This window comes from Phocoena phocoena, chromosome 12 (assembly GCF_963924675.1).
Source record: "Phocoena phocoena chromosome 12, mPhoPho1.1, whole genome shotgun sequence".
NCBI lineage: Eukaryota > Metazoa > Chordata > Mammalia > Artiodactyla > Phocoenidae > Phocoena > Phocoena phocoena.
Window position 1 is genome coordinate 69,680,470 of NC_089230.1, and position 9,672 is coordinate 69,690,141.

Here is a 9,672-nt window from a genome sequence, read left to right on the forward strand (position 1 = left end):
ATTGTAAGATTTCATTCTTTTTGATGGCTGAATAATATTCCATCGTGTATATATATACCACATTTTCTTTATCTATTCATCCACTGATGGACACTTAGGCTGCTTCCATATCTTAGTTATTGTAAATAATGTTGATATGAACATGGGGATGCACATATCTTTTGAGTTACTGTTTTCATCTTCTTCAGATAAACATCCAGAAGTGGAATTGTTGGATCATATGGTAGTTCTATTTTTAATTTTTTGAGGAACCTCCACACTGTTTTCCATAGTGGCTGTACCTTCCCACCAACAGAGCACAAAGGTTCCCTTTTCTCCACATCTTACACTAGCATTTTTTATCTCTTGCCTTTTTGAGAACAGCCATTCTAACAGGTGTGAGGTGATATCTCACTGTGGTTTTGATTTGCATTTCCCTGATGATTAGTGATGTTGAGCATCTTTTCATGTATTGGGTTGGCCAAAAAGTCTCTTCAGTTTTTAAGTAACAATAAAAGACACATTTTTCATTTTCACCAAGAACTTTATTGAACAACATATTCACCGTTTTGTTCCACTACCTTCTGCCATTTTTCAGGCAACTTCATAATTCCATCTTCCCAAAACTTTTTATCTTTTCAAGCAAAGAACTGTTCCAGGTGCCTCTTACAGTCTTCCAGGTAATTGAAATTTTTTCCATTAAGAGAATTTTGTAAAGACTGAAATAAATGGAAATCCGAAGGTGCAATGTCTGGTGAATATGGCAGATGAATCAGAACTTCCCAAACTGTAACAGTTTTTGCCTGGTGATCAAAGAAACATGCAGTCTTGTGTTATCCTGATGGAAGATTATGCGTTTTCTGCTGACTAATTCCGGACGCTTTTCGTCAAGTGCTGCTTTCAGTTGGTCTAATTGGGAACACTACTTGTTGGAATTAATCGTTTGGTTTTCCGGAAGGAGCTCATAATAGAGGACTCCCTTCCAATCCCACCATAAACACAACATCACCTTCTTTGGATGAAGACCAGCCTTTGGTGTGGTTGGTGGTGGTTCATTTCGCTTGCTCCACAACCTCTTCCATTCCATATTGTTGTACAGTATCTACTTTTCATCACCCATCACAATTTGTTTTAAAAACGGGATGTTTTCGTTACGTGTAGTAGAGAATCACAGGCGGAAATATGGTCAAGAAGGTTTTTTTTGCTTAACTTACGTGGAACCCAAACATCAAAGTGATTAACATAACCAAGCTGGTGCAAATGATTTTCAACACTTGATTTGGATATTTTGAGTATGTCGACTATCTCCCGAGTGGTGTAACGTTGATTGTTCTCAATTAATGTCTCGATTTGATTGCTATCAACTTCAACTGGTCTACCAGACCATGGAGCATCGTCCAGCAAATCTCTAACACAAAACTTCACAAATCACTTTTGACACATTCGATTAGTTACAGTACCTTCTCCATACACTGCACAAATCTTTCTTTCCATTTCAGTTGTGTTTCTACCTTTCTTGAAACAATAGAGCATAATATGCCAAAAATGTAGCTTTTCTTCCATCTTCAATATTAAAATGGCTACACAAAAATTCACTAATTTTGATAAGCTTTTTTAAATGCACGCTGATATGACAGCTGTCACAACACAATCTAATAAAATTGTTTCGAATGAAGTTAAAAATAACTAAGTGCTGCTAGAGCCATCTTACGGAAAAAACTGAACAAACTTTTTGGTCAACTCAATACCTGTTGGCCATCTGTATGTCTTCTTTGGAAAAATCTGTCTATTCAAATCCTTTGTCCATTTTTCAATTGGATTTTTTGGGGTTTTTGCTACTGAGTTGTGTGAGTTCTTTATATTTTTTGGATATTATCCCTTATCAGATAATTCTTATTTCTGAAAGCTGACTTTTTTCCCACTTTGGAATAAGTTAATTATGTTTACATTACCTAACTTAGCATACATATGTTTCCCATGATTTAACCAAAAGCTGTAATTGTGAACTTTTTTCTCATACATTCATTATCTAACCAGCTCTTTATGTGTATTGACTATGTGCTCAAATGCTATCTACTACAGGATATCTGCACACACTATGGTACTGATTTTAGGCAACTGCTGCTGGCCCTTTTTTCTTTTCTCCCCACACTCATTTGTGCACATGACCTCACTATTCATCTTCATTAGTTTGCCAAATGGTCCTTCTCCAGCCCCGACTCTTCTCTTGGGCTTCAGTTCTACATTTCTGATGGTCCACTGGACAAATGTAACCAAATGTTCCCCTCAAAATCTAACAAAACCAAAACTGAATCTTCTTTTTCCTGCTCCCAAATCAGTCATTTCTGACTTGCCTCTTCCTGTCAGTGGAGCTGCCATTCTCTTGCCTGCCTAGGCTCCACTCCACTTCCCCCACAGATCATCACATTCTACCATCTCCTCCTTTAACACAGCCACAGCATGTTTTGGGGACAGGATTATGAATCTGGGGTCAGAAGGACTTGGGAAGTTAGTTGACCGAGATCTCTATGCCTCATTTTCCTCATCTTTAAAGTATACACCGGGATTGTTTTAAAGATTACATGATCCAATGCATGCAAGAACCCAGTAGCACATAAGTTCTCACCATGCGTTGTTCTCTTCCCTGCCTTCCATCTCCGTGGCAAAAATTATAGTGGTGTCCCTCACAATATCTCATCTAAATGATTGCACTAAATTTCTAAACACTGCTTTTTCTCTCCAAACTCTTCCTAAAACACTATTTGGTTCACACTATAATCTTACCTAAAAGTCCTTAATGAATGTCTAATTTTTAAAGCAGAGGTGTCTACACTACTATATATGAAATAGATAATTAATGAGGACCTACTGTATAGCACAGGGAACTCTTCTCAATACTCTGTAATGACCTATATGAAAATAGAATCTAAAAAAGAGTATATATGTATATGCATATATGTATATGTATAACTGAGTCACTTTGCTGTACACCTGAAACTAACACAACACTGTAAATTAACTATATTCCAGCAAAAATTAAAACAAAACAAAACAAAATATAAAGCAGAGGTGTCTAAAATTGGGCGGTTACTTCTTACTAAAGTATAAACTCTTTCGGGAAGGGCAAGGACTTTTGTGTATTCACATTAACCTTCCCTGAAGCACAATGCATGCACCAGGGGCTCAGTGAACATTTCTTCCAAAAAAATGATTAAAATGATGATCTTATCTGAAAGTTTGCAACAGAATATGAGGAGTTGTTTTCAGTATGCTAAATTCTTCAAGGATACTTTTAATTTCAGTTCTGACCTTTATATGGTCTTTCTTAACTCACTTAAAAATATTTGGTAGCATTTCGCTTGTCTGCTTTAGGTGTGGGAGCAATAACTGTTGGTTTCATCCCTCAGTATGTTTTTCTGTTCCTTGAAGAGATAAAAGTCTTGAATGAATTATGTACTGACTTTACAGTCATCAGCCACATTCACTGGAGGGCAGTGTTGTCACTAATCAGGCTCTAAATTCATTTCATTTTGCATTGCATTTGTTAGAGTTATCTGTTTATGAGTTAAAAGGAATACGGGAATCTTTTTTTTTTTTAAGACTGGAATATATATCAGATGTGCACTACTGCACTTACCCTAATACAGTGGTTCTCAAACTTATATATGTATATGAACCACCCTAGACCTGGGCTGTCCAATACAACAGCCACTAGCCATGTGGCAATGAAGCACTTGAAATGTGGGCAGTCAAATTGAGATGTGCTGTGAGTGTAAAATATACAGTGGATTTTAAGGACTGAGTACATAACTTATGCTGATCATATATTGAAATGAAAATATTTTGGCTCTGTTGGGTTAAATAAAATGTACTGGAATTAATTTCATCTGATGCTATTTACTATTTTAAATTAAAAGTGGCTACTAGCATATTCAAAATTACATATATGACTCACATTTGTGCTTTATGTTATATTCCTTTTAGCACTGTCCCAGATGCTTGTTTAAAATGCTTCCTGGGTCCCACTTTTGGATATTCTGCTTTAGTAGCTCCAGGTTAGGAACCAGAAATCTGATACTTTTTATCTCTCCAAGTAATTCAATTGATAAGTCAGAGTTTTATACTGCTTTTGACCAGATGATTTTAAGGGTCTTCAGCACAGCAAACAGTGATTCAAAGAGAACAAAGGGAGTAACAGTTTTCGGTTTCAATTGTGTGACAATGGCCATCCCATAACAGTCATACATGTTTCTCAATTAGCAAAACACACTTCAAAATATAATCACAACACAACCATTTTATGGGAGTGGAAGGAAGCTGGGAACAATTAAGTAATATCTATCACAATCTAAGTGCACATAACCGTTGCCTCACTTCTAGAAATCGATCTTGCCGATCTTCTCACAAGCTCACTATGATATACTTGTAATTCACTTCGGCACTATTTGAAATAGTGAAAAGCTGGAAAGTTAAGAAATTATGACACATCCAACTGAATACTATGCAGGCTATAAACAAGAAGGTCATCTATATGTACTGATACAGAAAGATGTCTATGATACTTACCGGGGGCAAAGCAAGTTGCAGAAAAGGACACATCCTATTTGCATGTGAAAAAATACGTACATATATGTGCATAGAAAGTTTCAAAAACTATTAATATTGGTTACTGTTAATAGCAGGGAGAAGATTCCCAGCGATATGAAAAGGAACTTTTACTTTGCTTTTTATATCCTTTTGTACTGTTTTAGATTTTTAATATGAGGAATATGCAAATTTACATTGTACATTACAAAATGGTTATTTTCAAATATACATAACGCCCAGCCAAGTAAATACTTCACCGCTTAGATTCCTGTTATAGGAATTTGCTTTTCACCATTATCTTTTAATCTGGAGTTCGGTCTTCATTTTAATTTTCTAAAAAGCCACCGCATATATTCATTCATTCGTTTATTCAACCAGTAGTTACTGACCACCTGCGTTATGCCAGGCACTGTTCTAAGGCGGAAAAATAAAGAGCGGCGGAGGACAATAAACAAACGCACACGTACATAATAACTAGTTGTTAAGTGCTATGAAGACCTCAAATTTCAAATGCCGAAATGTTCTAATGTCACGTGCTCCCGTGTGTGCATATACGTACGTATATTTACCCGTACTTACTAATTAATGCAATCATAGCTACTGAATTGAAGTGTCGTTTGGATAAAGCATTCTGGGAAATTTCTCAAATTAATCTTTCTCCTGCATGCATTATAATGAATTTAGTACAAAAAAATGTAAATAGCAAAGCCTTTTTTTTTTTTTTGGTTGTGTGAATTTAGGAAAATTATTTAGCTACTTCAAGCCTCAGTGTTCTCCTCTACCAAGCGGAGGATTTACCTCTCGGGTCTCCCGTCTCGGGGTGAATTCTCTGGGCGTTATCAGCGTTAACAGCAGCGCCCTGCGCCCGGCGGCGTGTGGGTGGGGCGGGTCCCGCTGAGCGCAGCTGGGCCGCGTGCCGCGCGGCGGGCCGGCTCTCCCGAGACGCGCGGCGTTCTCGCTGTGGACCGGAGGAGAAACACGGTGCTTTCACAGACTTTTTTCACCCGAGCATTTCTGCCCGCCAATTTCTCTTTCCGGGCGTGCAGCGGTCGCCCGGCGTCAACTCCCGCAGGCGCCAGCCAACCAGCCAGCCCGACTTCTCGAGCAGGTCACCCGGTGAGGCCGCCCTACACGCAAGTCCACTGCTACACTCAAGTCCACTGCCGGCCCCGAGCCGCCCCAGCCGTCGCGAGCAGACTTGGCTCAGTGTAGGTGGTAGCCTCGCCTGCAAAGGCGGCTGTTCGTTTAAATTCTGGCGCCACTCCCGCGCCACGTAGAGCCAGACTCGGAAGCGACGGACCGCGGCGAGCCAGCGGGCGCGCGCCCGGGGCTGGGCGTGCGCGCCGCGGAGGGACGGCGCGCGCACCACGCCCCGGAACGAGCCCCCGAAAGAAAAGAGCCTCCTGGCGCGCTCTCGCGCCCCGTCAGGAGCCGGTCACGCCCCCTTACTCTACAGCGTCCAATAGATGCGAGAGGGCGGGGCGGCCTCTTTCCGGCTCGGGAGAGAGTATATAGGGAACTGCTGGCGACAGCGCTCGGTCTTTTACGTCAGGACTTGGGATGTACTGTGTGGTTCTAGGTAAGCGGGCTTTGCGGGCTGGTTGTCCGAGCGAACCCGGGCGGCGCAGCTTAGGTTGGGGGCTGCAGAAAGGTGAAACGATTTCAGAAATTGGAGCTTAGAGTGCGGTGATGAAAACTTGGACGTGGGGAACGCGCTGCCGGGCCGCCACGTGTCCCGAGTCGTGGTGGCGGCCGGCTTCGAGCGGAGGCGGCCGCTGGTGGCCGCGGCGCTGCGCGCGGCCTGGTTGTTACGCCCGGGCAGCCCCTGACTGAGCCTGGGAGGCGGCCGGCAGAAGACAACATTCCTGGGATTTGGGGGCGGGGGGTTACCCTTAACGTTAAGAGCGAGAGTCCTGTGATAGGGTGTCTTTCTCCCATGGCCAGATCAACAGTTATTTCAAAACGGGCAGCCCCGGACTCGGCGTGAGACTGAGTTGTATTGTGCCGAGGTGGCGCTGTGTGCAAATAGGATTATTGAAGGGGAGGAGTTTAGTGCTGAAAACCTTGAACTATGACACTCTGTGAGAATGCTTAATTTTAAATAGATGCCCCGCAAGAACAATGGCTTTCGGTGTAACGGAGCTGTTATGTGGAGAGGCAGAGGTAAGGGTTGTTGAGGGCTTATTTTTAAACCGAAGGAGTAAACCTGTTGATTTACAGAAACGATGATGGAGCATCATTTGAAATTAAACTTCTTTTTTTTAGATGCAAAGGAAAGTTCCAAAACGTATGGGAGGTTTGCTGGAAAATGACTTGGTTAAAACTTGACAATCTTACCAGGTGTGTATTGGACTCGTATTAATACTTTGAGTCTGCATGTGTTTAGTCCACATGTAGAGTAAATGAGAAATTTTTTTGTCCTCGAAGGAGCATCCTGCAGGTCGATGAATACTAATGAAGCTATGACCATCACCGATTGATGATGAACAGCTTCATTTGAAAGTAAGTTATGTGGCTTACAGCATCTACTATAGCATTCCGTAGTACTTGCCTTTTAACGTTGCTCTGGTTTATGGTAATTGTCAGTGTGATTGAGCTTAATGGAGTTTGGTCTGATCAATGAGGAAAGCTATCCCTAAACGGATTACCTGAAGAAAAGTATGTACGGATTCGGCTTCTGAGATAAGACCAATATGCAGATATGAGATAACAAATTTTTGTTGCCTGGATTTTATAACTGAGTTCTCTGTTAGCTTATGCCTCTTATGGGGGAAAAACTGTTGCTTCACACTAGTGTTTTTCTTCTCTGCCATCATTGACAGGGGTCGCTGTCCGCCTATTGAAAGAGGCCAGTTTGCCATGAAGTTCCTAAGGTGTAAACATGTCTGTGAGTAGAGATATTTTGCTTAACAATCAATCTTGTGTCCTTGGTCTTATCTATGATGATCCTATCCCGAACCTGAATTTCTGTTGAAAAAAACTTATATACGGATCTGGCTTCTGAGATAGACCATTATAAGGACGACAGTATTTTTGAAAATTCCTTTAAATAAGTTCTTGAGATGTTGATAGTCTTGTAAATCTCAAATGTTCTTCCTTTTCTAGGGCTAGTGCCACGAGATTTACTTGTCTGTTGTATGAAAAACTGGTGATCAGGAAAAGCTCTTCATTTTATGGACACGGAAAGAAAACAAAACTCAAGACAGATTATTTAATTTTGAAATTGCATTTGTAAATAGATTTCTGAGCCAACATCAAATCTAGATTAATGCATCCATAAGATTCAAGCCATTTCTGTTTAATCTTGTCACTGCCCTAGAGTCATAACCTGTTAGCCAGTATATTATTGATACTTTCTAGCTCTGAAACTGTTTTTAATGGAAAATTCTTTTTCAGTTGTCCAGCCTTGTAATTAAATAATTCTGCGTGAATGTTTAGCCTTTGGTCACCTGTCTGAATTTAAAATGCGTAATTGTAAATACAGCCAAGTGAGAGCTTATACTATTGTAGGAAAATCCTTAGAAGGGAGAGATGACTGGGTTTGGCGATCACAAGGGGATATGGAAAACCTTGGCTTTGTGCAGGGTACTAAGTATTACAGAATTACTGAAGGTGAGGGCAGAGGAGAGAGACAGGACCTATGACTGGGGTGAGGGGAGGGAAAGCCAGGCATCAAAACTATCCAGTATACTAGCTGAATTGTGGAATATTTAGTCCTAGTAATAGTAATATGAAGGGGTATTTATGCTAAAAATGGGGAGGAGTAATGCTGAAAATTAAGGAAGAGAGCACAGCATAACAGTCAGGAGCCATGAGGGAAGGTCACTGATAAAATCTGGGTTAAAACTGGTCAAACATTGTACAGAATGGATTAGTGTAAACCAGTAATAGCATCTGATCTAACCAAGGTGGTTGGGCTCCGTGCATAATCATTTTCCCTAAATAGCTGCGTGAATAAATTGTTCCCAAGCCCATATTTAAATGTCAAAGTCAGAGTGCCAATATTCTTGTCACCTTACAATGAACTCTGTTTCTTAAAATGTTCACCTGCCTTGGTGAGAATTCAATTGGGTCCATGCAGCTCAGTCACGTTCATGAGACTGATAAGCCTGTAGTGGTCAGGCACATAGTGAATTTGGCCCAAGTATTAAGACAGTGTACAAAAATGGGGCTCTGAAAATGTTTCTAGCAGTCCGTGTACAGCATTGTGTTACATTGTTCTTTATTGCACTCAGTGCATTTGGAAATGAGGAAACTTTGGCACTGCAATCTGCACCGTTGATCACTGATCTCCCTTACCCTGCTTTATTTGGTTGGAACTTTTACAACACGCTCGATAAGATCTGTTTCACACACTGACATCTTAAGTACCTAGATACCTTAACTACCTGGCACTTGGTTGTCAGTAAATTACGAACAATGAATGATTAAAGACCAATTGGGATCTACACAAAACTTGCAGAGAAAACTGCCCTTTTGTCAAAGTTGGCAAACATCAGTCACTTCAAAACAAGGCATGAAATGAATAAAACTTGGCTTTAGAGCCCTCTGACCTCTTTTCCCTCAGTCCCTTCTGGTTTTGCTCCTTTCCCTCCCAGTCAGTCTTATAAATTTCCTTAGTTGATAAAATCCAAATAATGTACATATACTTCATTGCACTATACTAGGTCCTGCCAGGGAGGTCAAGGGTAAAACATTTCCTATATCCTCTGTCACATCAATAGTTGTACGAGATAACAAGAAAGAAAGCAAGATACAGGGATGCAAAGAACTGAGAAGATTGAACAAGTGATACATTTAGGCGTAGGAGACACCAACCAAAGATGGTATGCTGAGGGCGGTAAATTGAGAATTTAGGCATCAGTTGGATGGATAGATGTGGGACAAATAAGGTGGAGGATAAGACTGAAATGCAACAGTACCGCAAGCTTTTTGAGCAACAGAGAACTAAAAAAGTATTCAAATTCCCTGAAACTTGACATGTTTTCAGTAGGAAGAGACATAGTCGCTTATTGAGCCTACTGATTTTGCAGGGTACACACTTGACAAGAGATGAGAGTTGGGTCCAGAAAGGTACAATTTTAGTGGAACTTAGCTCAACATAGC

General features: G+C 40.8%; 2 non-coding genes across 2 annotated transcripts; both read left to right on the top strand.

Moving 5' to 3' along the window:
- The first annotated feature begins 7,180 nt into the window (after positions 1–7,180).
- LOC136132396 (small nucleolar RNA SNORD50) lies at positions 7,181–7,250 on the top strand. The gene has a single exon (XR_010656472.1). It is a non-coding gene; the product is annotated as a small nucleolar RNA SNORD50 (small nucleolar RNA).
- Positions 7,251–7,500: 250 nt separating this feature from the next.
- Positions 7,501–7,573, top strand: LOC136132395 (small nucleolar RNA SNORD50). Its single transcript, XR_010656471.1, has one exon. It is a non-coding gene; the product is annotated as a small nucleolar RNA SNORD50 (small nucleolar RNA).
- Positions 7,574–9,672: the final 2,099 nt, after the last annotated feature.